The sequence below is a fragment of the Rutidosis leptorrhynchoides genome, chromosome 9 (assembly GCF_046630445.1).
Source record: "Rutidosis leptorrhynchoides isolate AG116_Rl617_1_P2 chromosome 9, CSIRO_AGI_Rlap_v1, whole genome shotgun sequence".
In the NCBI taxonomy this organism is placed as follows: Eukaryota; Viridiplantae; Streptophyta; class Magnoliopsida; order Asterales; family Asteraceae; genus Rutidosis; species Rutidosis leptorrhynchoides.
This window is the reverse complement of record NC_092341.1, coordinates 44,443,178-44,458,270: the sequence shown is the minus strand read 5'-3', so window position 1 is coordinate 44,458,270 and position 15,093 is coordinate 44,443,178.

Here is a 15,093-nt window from a genome sequence, read left to right as displayed (position 1 = left end):
AAATCATTAAGTTAGTAGTCTTGTTTTTACATATGTAGTTCATTGTTAATATACTTAATGATATGTTTACTTATCATAATATAATTTTAACTATATATATAACCATATATATGTCATCATATAGTTTTTACAAGTTTTAACGTTCGTGAATCACCGGTCAACTTGGGTGGTCAATTGTCTATATGAAACATATTTCAATTAATCAAGTCTTAACAAGTTTGATTGCTTAACATGTTGGAAACATTTAATCATGTAAATATCAATCTCAATTAATATATATAAACATGGAAAATTTCGGGTCACTACAGTACCTACCCGTTAAATAAATTTCGTCCCGAAATTTTAAGCTGTTGAAGGTGTTGACGAATCTTCTGGAAATAGATGAGGGTATTTCTTCTTCATCTGATCTTCACGCTCCCAGGTGAACTCGGGTCCTCTACGAGCATTCCATCGAACCTTAACAATTGGTATCTTGTTTTGCTTAAGTCTTTTAACCTCACGATCCATTATTTCGATGGGTTCTTCGATGAATTGAAGTTTTTCGTTGATTTGGATTTCATCTAACGGAATAGTGAGATCTTCTTTAGCAAAACATTTCTTCAAATTCGAGACGTGGAAAGTGTTATGTACAGCCGCGAGTTGTTGAGGTAACTCAAGTCGGTAAGCTACTGGTCCGACACGATCAATAATCTTGAATGGTCCAATATACCTTGGATTTAATTTCCCTCGTTTACCAAATCGAACAACGCCTTTCCAAGGTGCAACTTTAAGCATGACCATCTCTCCAATTTCAAATTCTATATCTTTTCTTTTAATGTCAGCGTAGCTCTTTTGTCGACTTTGGGCGGTTTTCAACCGTTGTTGAATTTGGATGATCTTCTCGGTAGTTTCTTGTATAATCTCCGGACCCGTAATCTGTCTATCCCCCACTTCACTCCAACAAATCGGAGACCTGCACTTTCTACCATAAAGTGCTTCAAACGGCGCCATCTCAATGCTTGAATGGTAGCTGTTGTTGTAGGAAAATTCTGCTAATGGTAGATGTCGATCCCAACTGTTTCCGAAATCAATAACACATGCTCGTAGCATGTCTTCAAGCATTTGTATCGTCCTTTTGCTCTGCCCATCAGTTTGTGGATGATAGGCAGTACTCATGTCTAGACGAGTTCCCAATGCTTGCTGTAATGTCTGCCAGAATCTTGAAATAAATCTGCCATCCCTATCAGAGATAATAGAGATTGGTATTCCATGTCTGGAGATGACTTCCTTCAAATACAGTCGTGCTAACTTCTCCATCTTGTCATCTTCTCTTATTGGCAAGAAGTGTGCTGATTTGGTGAGACGATCAACTATTACCCAAATAGTATCAAAACCACTTGCAGTCCTTGGCAATTTAGTGATGAAATCCATGGTAATATTTTCCCATTTCCATTCCGGGATTTCGGGTTGTTGAAGTAGACCTGATGGTTTCTGATGCTCAGCTTTGACCTTAGAACACGTCAAACATTCTCCTACGTATTTAGCAACATCGGCTTTCATACCCGGCCACCAAAAATGTTTCTTGAGATCCTTGTACATCTTCCCCATTCCAGGATGTATTGAGTATCTGGTTTTATGAGCTTCTCTAAGTACCATTTCTCTCATATCTCCAAATTTTGGCACCCAAATCCTTTCAGCCCTATACCGGGTTTCGTCTTCCCGAATATTAAGATGTTTCTCCGATCCTTTGGGTATTTCATCCTTTAAATTTCCCTCTTTTAAAACTCCTTGTTGCGCCTCCTTTATTTGAGTAGTAAGGTTATTATGAATCATTATATTCATAGATTTTACTCGAATGGGTTCTCTGTCCTTCCTGCTCAAGGCATCGGCTACCACATTTGCCTTCCCCGGGTGGTAACGAATCTCAAAGTCGTAATCATTCAATAATTCAATCCACCTACGCTGCCTCATATTCAGTTGTTTCTGATTAAATATGTGTTGAAGACTTTTGTGGTCGGTATATATAATACTTTTGACCCCATATAAGTAGTGCCTCCAAGTCTTTAATGCAAAAACAACCGCGCCTAATTCCAAATCATGCGTCGTATAGTTTTGTTCGTGAATCTTCAATTGTCTAGACGCATAAGCAATCACCTTCGTTTGTTGCATTAATACACAACCGAGACCTTGCTTTGATGCGTCACAATAAATCACAAAATCATCATTCCCTTCAGGCAATGACAATATAGGTGCCGTAGTTAGCTTTTTCTTCAATAACTGAAACGCTTTCTCTTGTTCATCCTTCCATTCAAATTTCTTCCCTTTATGCGTTAATGCAGTCAAGGGTTTTGCTATTCTGGAAAAGTCTTGGATGAACCTTCTGTAGTAACCAGCTAGTCCTAAAAACTGGCGTATGTGTTTCGGAGTTTTCGGGGTTTCCCACTTTTCAACAGTTTCTATCTTTGCCGGATCCACCTTAATACCTTCTTTGTTCACTATGTGACCGAGGAATTGAACTTCTTCCAACCAAAATGCACACTTTGAAAACTTAGCGTACAATTCTTCCTTCCTCAATACTTCTAACACCTTTCTCAAATGTTCACCGTGTTCTTGGTCATTCTTTGAGCAAATAAGTATGTCATCAATGAAAACAATGAAAAACTTGTCAAGGTATGGTCCACACACTCGGTTCATAAGGTCCATGAACACAGCTGGTGCATTAGTTAAACCAAACGGCATGACCATAAACTCGTAATGACCGTAACGTGTTCTGAAAGCAGTCTTTGGAATATCATCTTCTTTCACCCGCATTTGATGATACCCGGAACGTAAGTTAATCTTTGAATAAACAGACGAGCCTTGTAGTTGATCAAATAAGTCATCGATTCTCGGTAGTGGGTAGCGGTTCTTGATGGTAAGTTTGTTCAACTCTCGGTAGTCGATACACAACCTGAATGTACCATCTTTCTTCTTGACAAACAAAACAGGAGCTCCCTACGGTGATGTGCTTGGTCGAATGAAACCACGCTCTAAAAGTTCTTGTAATTGGCTTTGTAGTTCTTTCATCTCGCTGGGTGCGAGTCTGTAAGGAGCACGAGCTATTGGTGCAGCTCCTGGTACAAGATCTATTTGAAATTCAACGGATCGATGTGGGGGTAATCCCGGTAATTCTTTCGGAAATACATCAGGAAATTCTTTTGCGACGGGAACATCATTGATGCTCTTTTCTTCAGTTTGTACTTTCTCGACGTGTGCTAGAACAGCATAGCAACCTTTTCTTATTAGTTTTTGTGCCTTCAAATTACTAATAAGATGTAGCTTCGTGTTGCCCTTTTCTCCGTACACCATTAAGGGTTTTCCTTTTTCTCGTATAATGCGAATTGCATTTTTGTAACAAACGATCTCCGCTTTCACTTCTTTCAACCAGTCCATACCGATTATCACATCAAAACTCCCTAACTCTACTGGTATCAAATCAATCTTAAATGTTTCGCTAACCAGTTTAATTTCTCGATTCCGACATATATTATCTGCTGAAATTAATTTACCATTTGCTAATTCGAGTAAAAATTTACTATCCAAAGGCGTCAATGGACAACTTAATTTAGCACAAAAATCTCTACTCATATAGCTTCTATCCGCACCCGAATCAAATAAAATGTAAGCAGATTTATTGTCAATAAGAAACGTACCCGTAACAAGCTCCGGGTCTTCCTGTGCCTCTGCCGCATTAATATTGAAAACTCTTCCACGGCCTTGTCCATTCGTGTTCTCCTGGTTCGGGCAATTTCTAATAATGTGGCCCGGTTTTCCACATTTATAACAAACTACATTGGCATAACTGGCTCCGACACTACTTGCTCCGCCATTACTCGTTCCGACACCATGTGTTCCTTTCGTTCTATTAACCCCTGGTCCGTAGACCTCACACTTCGCCGCGCTATGACCATTTCTTTTACACTTGTTGCAAAATTTGGTGCAGAACCCCGAGTGATTCTTTTCACACCTTTGGCATAGCTGCTTCTGATTGTTGTTGTTGTTGCGGTTATTATTGTTGTTGGGATGATTGTTGTAGTTGCTATTGATGTTGCGATTGTTGGGATAATTGTTGCGATTATTGTTGTAATTGCTGTTGTTGTTGTATTGGTGATTCTTATCACCGTTTTCCTCCCACTTTCTTTTGACTTGCTTCACATTGGCCTCTTCAGCAGTCTGTTCTTTAATTCTTTCTTCAATCTGTTTCACTAGTTTGTGAGCCATTCTACATGCCTGTTTTATAGAGGCGGGCTCGTGTGAACTTATATCTTCTTGGATTCTTTCCGGTAATCCTTTCACAAACGCGTCGATCTTCTCTTCCTCATCTTCGAATGCTCCCGGACATAATAGGCACAATTCTGTGAATCGTCTTTCGTACGTGGTAATATCAAATCCTTGGGTTCGTAACCCTCTAAGTTCTGTCTTGAGCTTATTGACCTCGGTTCTGGGACGGTACTTCTCGTTCATCAAGTGCTTGAATGCTGACCACGGTAGTGCGTACGCATCGTCTTGTCCCACTTGCTCTAGATAGGTATTCCACCATGTTAACGCAGAACCTGTGAAGGTATGCGTAGTGTACTTCACTTTGTCCTCTTCAGTACACTTACTTATGGCAAACACCGATTCGACCTTTTCGGTCCACCGTTTCAATCCGATCGGTCCTTCGGTTCCATCAAATTCCAAAGGTTTGCAGGCAGTGAATTCTTTGTAGGTGCATCCTACACGATTTCCTATACTGCTAGATCCAAGGTTATTGTTGGTATGTAGCGCAGCCTGTACTGCGGCTATGTTTGAAGCTAGAAAAGTACGGAATTCCTCTTCATTCATATTCACGGTGTGTCGAGTAGTCGGTGCCATTTCCTTCAAAATAGTCAAATGGAACAAGTTAATCATACATAATATTAAGAGTAGTTAATAGTATTTCGTAGCATAATATGAACTCATTTATAAAAGCTTTTTCTTCATATTAGCGTTTTATAAGTTTAAATTCGGGTAGTACCTACCCGTTAAGTTCATACTTAGTAGCTAATATACAATTCAACTACTACAATTCTATATGAAAAACTGATTGTAATAATATTTCGCGTTCAAACTTTTATACAATATTTTACAAACTTACAATACCGCTTATTTTACATAAAGCATGAAATATAGCACACAATAACTTTGATACAAGATAGTTGTGAAGATAATTCTAGCTAGTACACAAGTCGTTCAGCAAAGGCAATAAAGACACGTAATTCATACGTCCAGAAACAAGTCACGCATTCTGGTTTTACTAGGATTACTTCCCATCCTTGGTCTTGTGGAACATAACCGTTATGGCCGTTGATAAGACAGCGTGTTGTAACGTCGTCAAAGGGACGAGGGTTACGTAATGTCCAACAGTCCCGTAATAATCTAAAAAACTCATTTCTTACCCCAATTACCGACTCCGTCACTTGTGGAAACGTTTTGTTTAATAGTTGTAGCCCGATGTTCTTGTTCTCACTTTAGTGAGAAGCGAACATTACTAATCCGTAAGCATAACATGCTTCTTTATGTTGCATGTTAGCCGCTTTTTCTAAATCACGAAGTCCAATATTCGGATATATTGAGTCAAAATAATTTCTTAACCCGTTGCGTAAAATAGCATTTGGGTTCCCCGCAATATATGCGTCAAAGTAAACACATCGTAACTTATGGGTTTCCCAATGTGATATCCCCCATCTTTCAAACGAAAGTCTCTTATAAACCAAGATATTCTTGGAACGTTCTTCGAATGTCTTACAAACTGATCTCGCCTTAAATAGTTGTGCCGAGGAATTCTGGCCGACTCTAGACAAGATTTCATCAATCATGTCTCCGGGTAGGTCTCTTAAAATATTGGGTTGTCTATCCATTTTGTGTTTTTAAACTGTAAAATAGACAAGAGTTAGATTCATAAAAAAAATACTTATTAATACAAGCAATTTTTACATATATCATAAAGCATAAGAACACTATATTACATATATTACATCACAAAAATACAACTATCTTATTCCGACTCGCTCATTTCTTCTTCGTCGGTTTTGGTTCGTTTTGCCAAGTTTCTAGGGATATATGATGTTCCCCTAATACGAGCCGTCGTTGTCCACATTGGTTTAGAAAAACCTGGTGGTTTAGAGGTTCCCGGGTCATTGTTACAACTTAAGGACTTCGGGGGTTGACGATACATATAAAGTTCATCGGGGTTAGAATTAGATTTCTCTATTTTTATGCCCTTTCCCTTATTATTTTCTTTTGCCTTTTTAAATTCAGTTGGGGTAATTTCTATAACATCATAGGAATTCTCGTCGGAATCCGATTCATCGGAGAATTGGTAATCCTCCCAATATTTTGCTTCCTTGGCGGAAACACCATTGACCATAATTAACCTTGGTCGGCTGGTTGAGGATTTTCTTTTACTTAACCGTTTTATTATTTCCCCCACCGGTTCTATTTCTTCATCCGGTTCCTCCTCTTCCGGTTCTGATTCCTCTTCCGGTTCCGACTCTTCTTCCGGTTCCTCTTCGGGAACTTGTGAATCAGTCCACGATTCATTCCAATTTACATTTGACTCTTCATTATTATTAGGTGAGTCAATGAGACTTGTTCTAGAGGTAGACATCTATCACATAATATCAAACGCGTTAAGAGATTAATATATCACATAATATTCACATGTTAAAAATATATAGTTTCCAACAAAATTTGTTAAGCAATCATTTTTCAAGTAAACACGGTCGAAGTCCAGACTCACTAATGCATCCTAACAAACTCGATAAGACACACAAATGCAAAATTCTGGTTCTCTAAGACCAACGCTCGGATACCAACTGAAATGTCCCGTTCTTATTGATTAAAAACGTTCCATATTAATTGATTTCGTTGCGAGGTTTTGACCTCTATATGAGACGTTTTTCAAAGACTGCATTCATTTTTAAAACAAACCATAACCTTTATTTCATAGATAAAGGTTTTAAAAAGCTTTACGTAGATTATCAAATGATGATAATCTAAAATATCCTGTTTACACACGACCATTACATAATGGTTTACAATACAAATATGTTACAACAAAATAAGTTTCTTGAATGCAGTTTTTACACAATATCATACAAGCATGGACTCCAAATCTCGTCCTTATTTAAGTATGCGATAGCGGAAGCTCTTAATAATCACCTGAGAATAAACATGCTTAAAACGTCAACAAAAATGTTGGTGAGTTATAGGTTTAACCTATATATATCAAATCATAATAATAGACCACAAGATTTCATATTTCAATACACATCCCATACATAGAGATAAAAATCATTCATATGGTGAACACCTGGTAACCGACATTAACAAGATGCATATATAAGAATATCCCCATCATTCCGGGACACCCTTTGGATATGATATAAATTTCGAAGTACTAAAGCATCCGGTACTTTGGATGGGGTTTGTTAGGCCCAATAGATCTATCTTTAGGATTCGCGTCAATTAGGGTGTCTGTTCCCTAATTCTTACATTACCAGACTTAATAAAAAGGGGCATATTTGATTTCGATAATTCAACCATAGAATGTAGTTTCACGTACTTGTGTCTATTTTGTAAATCATTTATAAAACCTGCATGTATTCTCATCCCAAAAATATTAGATTTTAAAAGTGGGACTATAACTCACTTTCACAGATTTTTACTTCGTCGGGAAGTAAGACTTGGCCACTGGTTGATTCACGAACCTATAACAATATATACATGTATATCAAAGTATGTTCAAAATATATTTACAACACTTTTAATATATTTTGATGTTTTAAGTTTATTAAGTCAGCTGTCCTCGTTAGTAACCTACAACTAGTTGTCCACAGTTAGATGTACAGAAATAAATAGATAAATATTATCTTGAATCAATCCACGACCCAGTGTATATGTATCTCAGTATTGATCACAACTCAAACTATATATATTTTGGAATCAACCTCAACCCTGTATAGCTAACTCCAACATTCACATATAGAGTGTCTATGGTTGTTCCGAAATATATATAGATGTGTCGACATGATAGGTCGAAACATTGTATACGTGTCTATGGTATCTCAAGATTACATAATATACAATACAAGTTGATTAAGTTATGGTTGGAATAGATTTGTTACCAATTTTCACGTGGCTAAAATGAGAAAAATTATCCAATCTTGCTTTACCCATAACTTCTTCATTTTAAATCCGTTTTGAGTGAATCAAATTGCTATGGTTTCATATTGAACTCTATTTTATGAATCTAAACAGAAAAGTATAGGTTTATAGTCGTAAAAATAAGTTACAAGTCGTTTTTGTAAAGGTAGTCATTTCAGTCGAAAGAACGACGTCTAGATGACCATTTTAGAAAACATACTTCCACTTTGAGTTTAACCATAATTTTTGGATATAGTTTCATGTTCATAATACAAATCATTTTCTCAGAATAACAACTTTTAAATCAAAGTTTATCATAGTTTTTAATTAACTAACCCAAAACAGCCCGCGGTGTTACTACGACGGCGTAAATCCGGTTTTACGGTGTTTTTCGTGTTTCCAGGTTTTAAATCATTAAGTTAGCATATCATATAGATATAGAACATGTGTTTAGTTGATTTTAAAAGTCAAGTTAGAAGGATTAACTTTTGTTTGCGAACAAGTTTAGAATTAACTAAACTATGTTCTAGTGATTACAAGTTTAAACCTTCGAATAAGATAGCTTTATATGTATGAATCGAATGATGTTATGAACATCATTACTACCTTAAGTTCCTTGGATGAACCTACTGGAAAAGAGAAAAATGGATCTAGCTTCAACGGATCCTTGGATGGCTCGAAGTTCTTGAAGCAGAATCATGACACGAAAACAAGTTCAAGTAAGATCATCACTTGAAATAAGATTGCTAAAGTTATAGAAATTGAACCAAAGTTTGAATATGATTATTACCTTGTATTAGAATGATAACCTACTGTAAGAAACAAAGATTTCTTGAGGTTGGATGATCACCTTACAAGATTGGAAGTGAGCTAGCAAACTTGAAAGTATTCTTGATTTTATGAAACTAGAACTTTTGGAATTTATGAAGAACACTTAGAACTTGAAGATAGAACTTGAGAGAGATCAATTAGATGAAGAAAATTGAAGAATGAAAGTGTTTGTAGGTGTTTTTGGTCGTTTGTGTATGGATTAGATATAAAGGATATGTAATTTTGTTTTCATGTAAATAAGTCATGAATGATTACTCATATTTTTGTAATTTTATGAGATATTTCATGCTAGTTGCCAAATGATGGTTCCCACATGTGTTAGATGACTCACATGGGCTGCTAAGAGCTGATCATTGGAGTGTATATACCAATAGTACATACATCTAAAAGCTGTGTATTGTACGAGTACGAATACGGGTGCATACGAGTAGAATTGTTGATGAAACTGAATGAGGATGTAATTGTAAGCATTTTTGTTAAGTAGAAGTATTTTGATAAGTGTATTGAAGTCTTTCAAAAGTGTATAAATACATATTAAAACACTACATGTATATACATTTTAACTGAGTCGTTAAGTCATCGTTAGTCGTTACATGTAAATGTTGTTTTGAAAGCTTTAGGTTAACGATCTTGTTAAATGTTGTTAACCCAATGTTTATAATATCAAAAGAGATTTTAAATTATTATATTATCATGATATTATGATGTACGAATATCTCTTAATATGATATATATACATTAAATGTCGTTACAACGATAATCGTTACATATATGTCTAGCTTCAAAATCATTAAGTTAGTAGTCTTGTTTTTACATATGTAGTTCATTGTTAATATACTTAATGATATGTTTACTTATCATAATATAATGTTAACTATATATATAACCATATATATGTCATCATATAGTTTTTACAAGTTTTAACGTTCGTGAATCACCGGTCAACTTGGGTGGTCAATTGTCTATATGAAACATATTTCAATTAATCAAGTCTTAACAAGTTTGATTGCTTAACATGTTGGAAACATTTAATCATGTAAATATCAATCTCAATTAATATATATAAACATGGAAAAGTTCGGGTCACTACACTCCTGACCTTCCACCTCCACCACCCCACATAAGTACTCTCGTGTCAGCTGCTTCTGACCAGCCCTCAACCAGCTATCTTAAATTTAATGCTGATGAGGTGGCTGATATTTCAACCTTCGCTGTACTTAGGACACTCAGAGAAGTTACACCAGATCTCCAAAACACCATTCGCACTGCTATTGATGATAGTGTAACTCAAGCCATCTAGAATGCTGGGCAAGTCACCTCTTCAAATATTGAGGCCCAGCTAGGACAAATACGTGCTTTTGCTGATCTTGCAGTATCAGCCATTGTCAAGCAACTGGAAGGGGAGGAGGAACTAAAGAAGCGAATCCTTTCTCACAATGAGTACATGGATGACATTGCTAGCCTTAAAGCTGATTTGGAGGTGATAGTTATGCGAGGTGTATATAAAATAGCTTAAATTTTACTAGGAAATACTATTAAATACGATACAATTTTACACAAGATATTTATTTATTTAGAGAATGGATATACTTAAACCTTGCTACAACACTTATAGGCAGTGTACCTAATCGTACAGTAGTGTAGTTTTTAGTAAGTCCGGTTCGTTCCACAGGGAAAATCTTTTAATCAAAGCTTAACGCTATATTAGTTTAATTTATAAAAATACAAATATATATATAAGTAATATTATTATTATAAAGGGGGGTTTTTTACCGTTTAATGACCGGTTTGTCGATTTTAAAACTTTAGTCACAGTTAAAATCAAATGTAAAATATTAAATAAATAAAAGACTTAATTTAAAGCGTAAAGTAAATAACGATAATGAAATTGCGAATAATAAAAGTGCGATAAAATAAACTTGCGATAATTAAAAAGTGCAATTAAATACAATAACAATAAAAGTGCGATAATTAGAAGTGCAATTAAATATAAAATAAAGGAAATTAAATATGAAATAAAAGAATTATGCTTATTTAAACTTCCGTAATCATGATGTTTGACGTGTTGATTTTAGTTTTATGCCCATGGGTTAATTGTTCTTTGTTCTGGATTATTTAATATGTCCATACGGATTTGTCCATAATAGTCCATCAGTCATAAATATAAAGAGCGAAAGCCTTCGTCAAATTATTCTTATTCCTGAAGTCAAATATTCCAACTAATTGGGGATTCGAATTATAACAAGGTTTTAATACTTTGTTTAATGAATACACCAGGTTATCGACTGCGTGTAAACCAAGGTTTTACTACTTTGTTAACAATTACACCAATTACCCTTGAATGTAATTCACCCCTGTTTCAACAAGTCTATTAACTATTAATCCAGTTCCGTGTCCAGTAAAATGAATAATTGTTGGTATTTATAGATATCCCGCCCATCGTACCCAGTCAAGCGTATGTGGTTATATATAAATACGTCGAATTATAAGTTTGTATATTAAATTAACAAGGTATTATTTAGTTAATATAAAACCCATTAATAGCCCATAGTCTAATTTCCACAAGTGTCGTTCTTTTATCCAAACCCCAATTATGGTACAAAGCCCAATTACCCAATTTTAATATTTTTAGCCCAACATCATGATTACTTCGGATTAAATAAGCATAATAATAACTTAGCTACGAGACATTAAATTAAAAAGGTTGAACATAACTTACAATGATTAAAAATAGCGTAGCGTTACACGGACAGAATTTCGACTTACACCCTTACAACATTCGCTAACATACCCTTATTATTAGAATTAAAATTAAAATTAAAATTAAAATATAAATTATAAATATAAATATTACGTATAGATATAGAGAGATTGATATATTGGATGATTTTTACGATCAGAATTCGCTGGATTTTATAGGAATTTTCGTCCAGGGGGACTCCGCGACTCGCGGCATTTTTTGCCTCCATACTCCGCAACTCGCGGAGTTTGTAATTCCAGCTCACAAAGGTTTGTCTTTTAATTTGCCGACGTTTTTTAAATATTAATATAATATATATATAATTTTTAAGAATTATTTATATATTATATTATATTCATGTGCATAGTTGACTTGTAATTTTTAGTCCGTTGCGTCGAGCGTTGAGAGTTGACTCATGTCCCGGTTCCGGATTTTCGAACGTCCTTGCGTACTATTTTATATCTTGTACTTTGCGTTTTGAATCTTGTACTCTTGTAATTTCGAGACGTTTCTTATCAATAATTGGAACCTCTTTGATTGTATTTTGTACTTTTAAGCTTTTTGGTCGTTTGCGTCTTCAATTCGTCAAATCTGTCTTTTATCTTCACCTTTTATTATTTAAACGAATATCACTTATAAATTGAACAATTGCAACTAAAAGCTTGTCTTTCTTGAGGAATAATGCTATGAAATATATGTTCGTTTTTAGCATTATCAAATATTCCCACACTTGAGCGTTGCTTGTCCTCAAGCAATATAGTCTTGAAATACTAGAATCACTTCTTTATTCTTCACACTTTGTACATCAGTGATTTCTATACGGCGGTATAAACAATGGTAGTAATGATATGGTTTACAGTCCCACATGACTATAAAATTTAGATCCATTAAGGAAATTGGATCTTTATGAAAACATTTGATCTTTTGAAAATTTTAATCTAGCTTTTACCCTAGATAAGTTTTCCGGAATAACCCTTCACCGGTGTTTGCAAATTCTTTTTGTGGTTTTGGTGGGTTTCAGATTTGAAAATTTTAGCTCAAAACTTGCGGTTTTGTGTCACCCACTTGCTAATCTTGTATTAGGAAAGCAACACGTCCAGTAAATTTGCTCCGTATATTACCTTTCGGTAAACTACCGTCCGGTTGTAAAGGAAAGCGTTGAATAAGCAACTGTTAAGGCAATGTCCCCTGACATGCTTTTAATTATGGTCTATAACGTGTCGGACGCAATTACTATCCTTTGTAGGAGTAATAGTAAAGCTCACCCTTATAATTTTTTCGGTCTGGCACAAGGTCCTGTCTTTGACCATGCTATGCAACCACCGTTCTTACGGTTGACACCCGATTTGGTTCAGGTGACCTAATGAATTCCAGGTGAATTCCTAGGATTTTACGTTCAATGGTAATGAACGCATTGAAAATGGGTTTTCAGAAAACAAATCGGTTTATAATTTGATCAAAATATTTTCTCGTTCAAGCTCGAGTTTAGATATCATTGAATTCCATGAGTTTGAATTCTCAATCTTTAAGGTCAATCTCTAGGATTGAGTAATATCAGGCTTAAAAGCTAATTTTTGATCTTTTAAGGAGATTATCCTTTCTGGGGATCTGATTTATTAGTCTTATCAAGCTAATTTGCACGGTGCCCCCCATTTTACGAGATAAATCCTTCTCATGGCTAGGATAAATCTGACCACTTGGCGACCCTGTTATATGCTGAGGTCCGTGGATTTCCTGCTGATTTTAGTGATGAATTTTCTAGATTTTTCGTCAACCTACAGCTGGTCTGGACGACAACTTCCTGACCTAAATCAAGAAGCGCGTTTCTTTTTCGAAAGACTTTACTTCCTTTTAATGATGGAATTGATTCATCGTGTAGATCCATCTCTTCTTTTCTTTCATCGGGTAAAACAGTTTAGTTTAGTCCAAAGCAAAAGTATTTTCAGTTATTTGTTACAGAAATATGTGACATATGTTTAAAATATCTTGGTAAATTTTCCCACACTTGGCTTTTATTTTCCTTTTTATTGTCCTCTATTCCATTTTAAATGAATTTTAACATTTTGGTTTGTTTCTCAATTTATGTCCTTTCCGAGGTAACAATAATTTCGGTGTTAAAACCTAGTTTTATCATTCATAAATATGTATAAACATGATTTTGAGTTCATTTAATTGAAAATTTTGAAAAATTTTACTAGAATTGGGTAGTCAGTATATAAGACTAGGGCTGTTCTTTATTAACATAGAGCACTAGATTCTAATACAACTACTACTTTACTAGTATTTCTAATGGTAACCAAGTGTATAAAGTAAAAATTTTAAAATCCGAAAGAATTTAACCCCTTCCCACACTTAAGATCTTGCAATGCCCTCATTTGCAAGAAATCAGTAACAATTTAAATTATTGAGGGTGATTTGTGTGAAAATGATTAAATTTTATCAAAGTTTCCAAACATATTGGCGTTTGTTTGCTGAATGATAAATGGTGCATATCATTTGTTCATTCCGTCGTGTTGTTATATCACATTTATTTTACATCTTGTCGTCAAAATTAGTTGCTTTTGCTGAACTTAATGCCAGTCTTTGAAAATGCGTTGTTTTACCCTGTTGTGTACATAAGATAAACTGCAAACATATATACATATTTTTGAAGTTTGGTATATTACCTCACATTCAAACATTATTAAAATCTAAAAATAAAAATTTGTAAATTATAAAAACTAATACAATTCCAACATAAGTATTAAATGTATCAACATTACAAATTATAAATTAAATAAAACTAAGTAGACTAGGGATGATACTGATACCAGTAGGGGTTCCATGCATAACCATATGTGTTATAAAATGCTTCGGCTGGGTTATACGTAGAATACGGTGGTTGGATCTCTATAGACCAGGGAGGAAATACGGGCGATGGAGTAGGAATATAGTTTCTACCTACATGTTGGCAATGAGCTATGATTTGGTTTTGATGAACTTGCCAATCTTCAAATGCTCGATGTCTAGCATTTTCGTACTCTTGTGAAGCTATAAACCTTTGCATTTCTGTCATTTCATTTCCCCCTCCCACATTACCTTACTGTTGGTTTCTCTCAATCTGTGGATGTCTACCATGGTATTGTACTGCGGCATTATTTCGCCTCTTCAAAACCTTCGCACCATGGTATACATTTAAACCTATTGTATCGCGGGGTTCTGGTTCTTCGACTAATAATCCCCCCGACTTATATCCACACCGAGATATTCAGCAATCAAAGTAATAAATATACCACCTCCTATTATGCTATGCGGTCTCATCCCCCTAACCATAGCTGATAAATAATAACCCACACAAT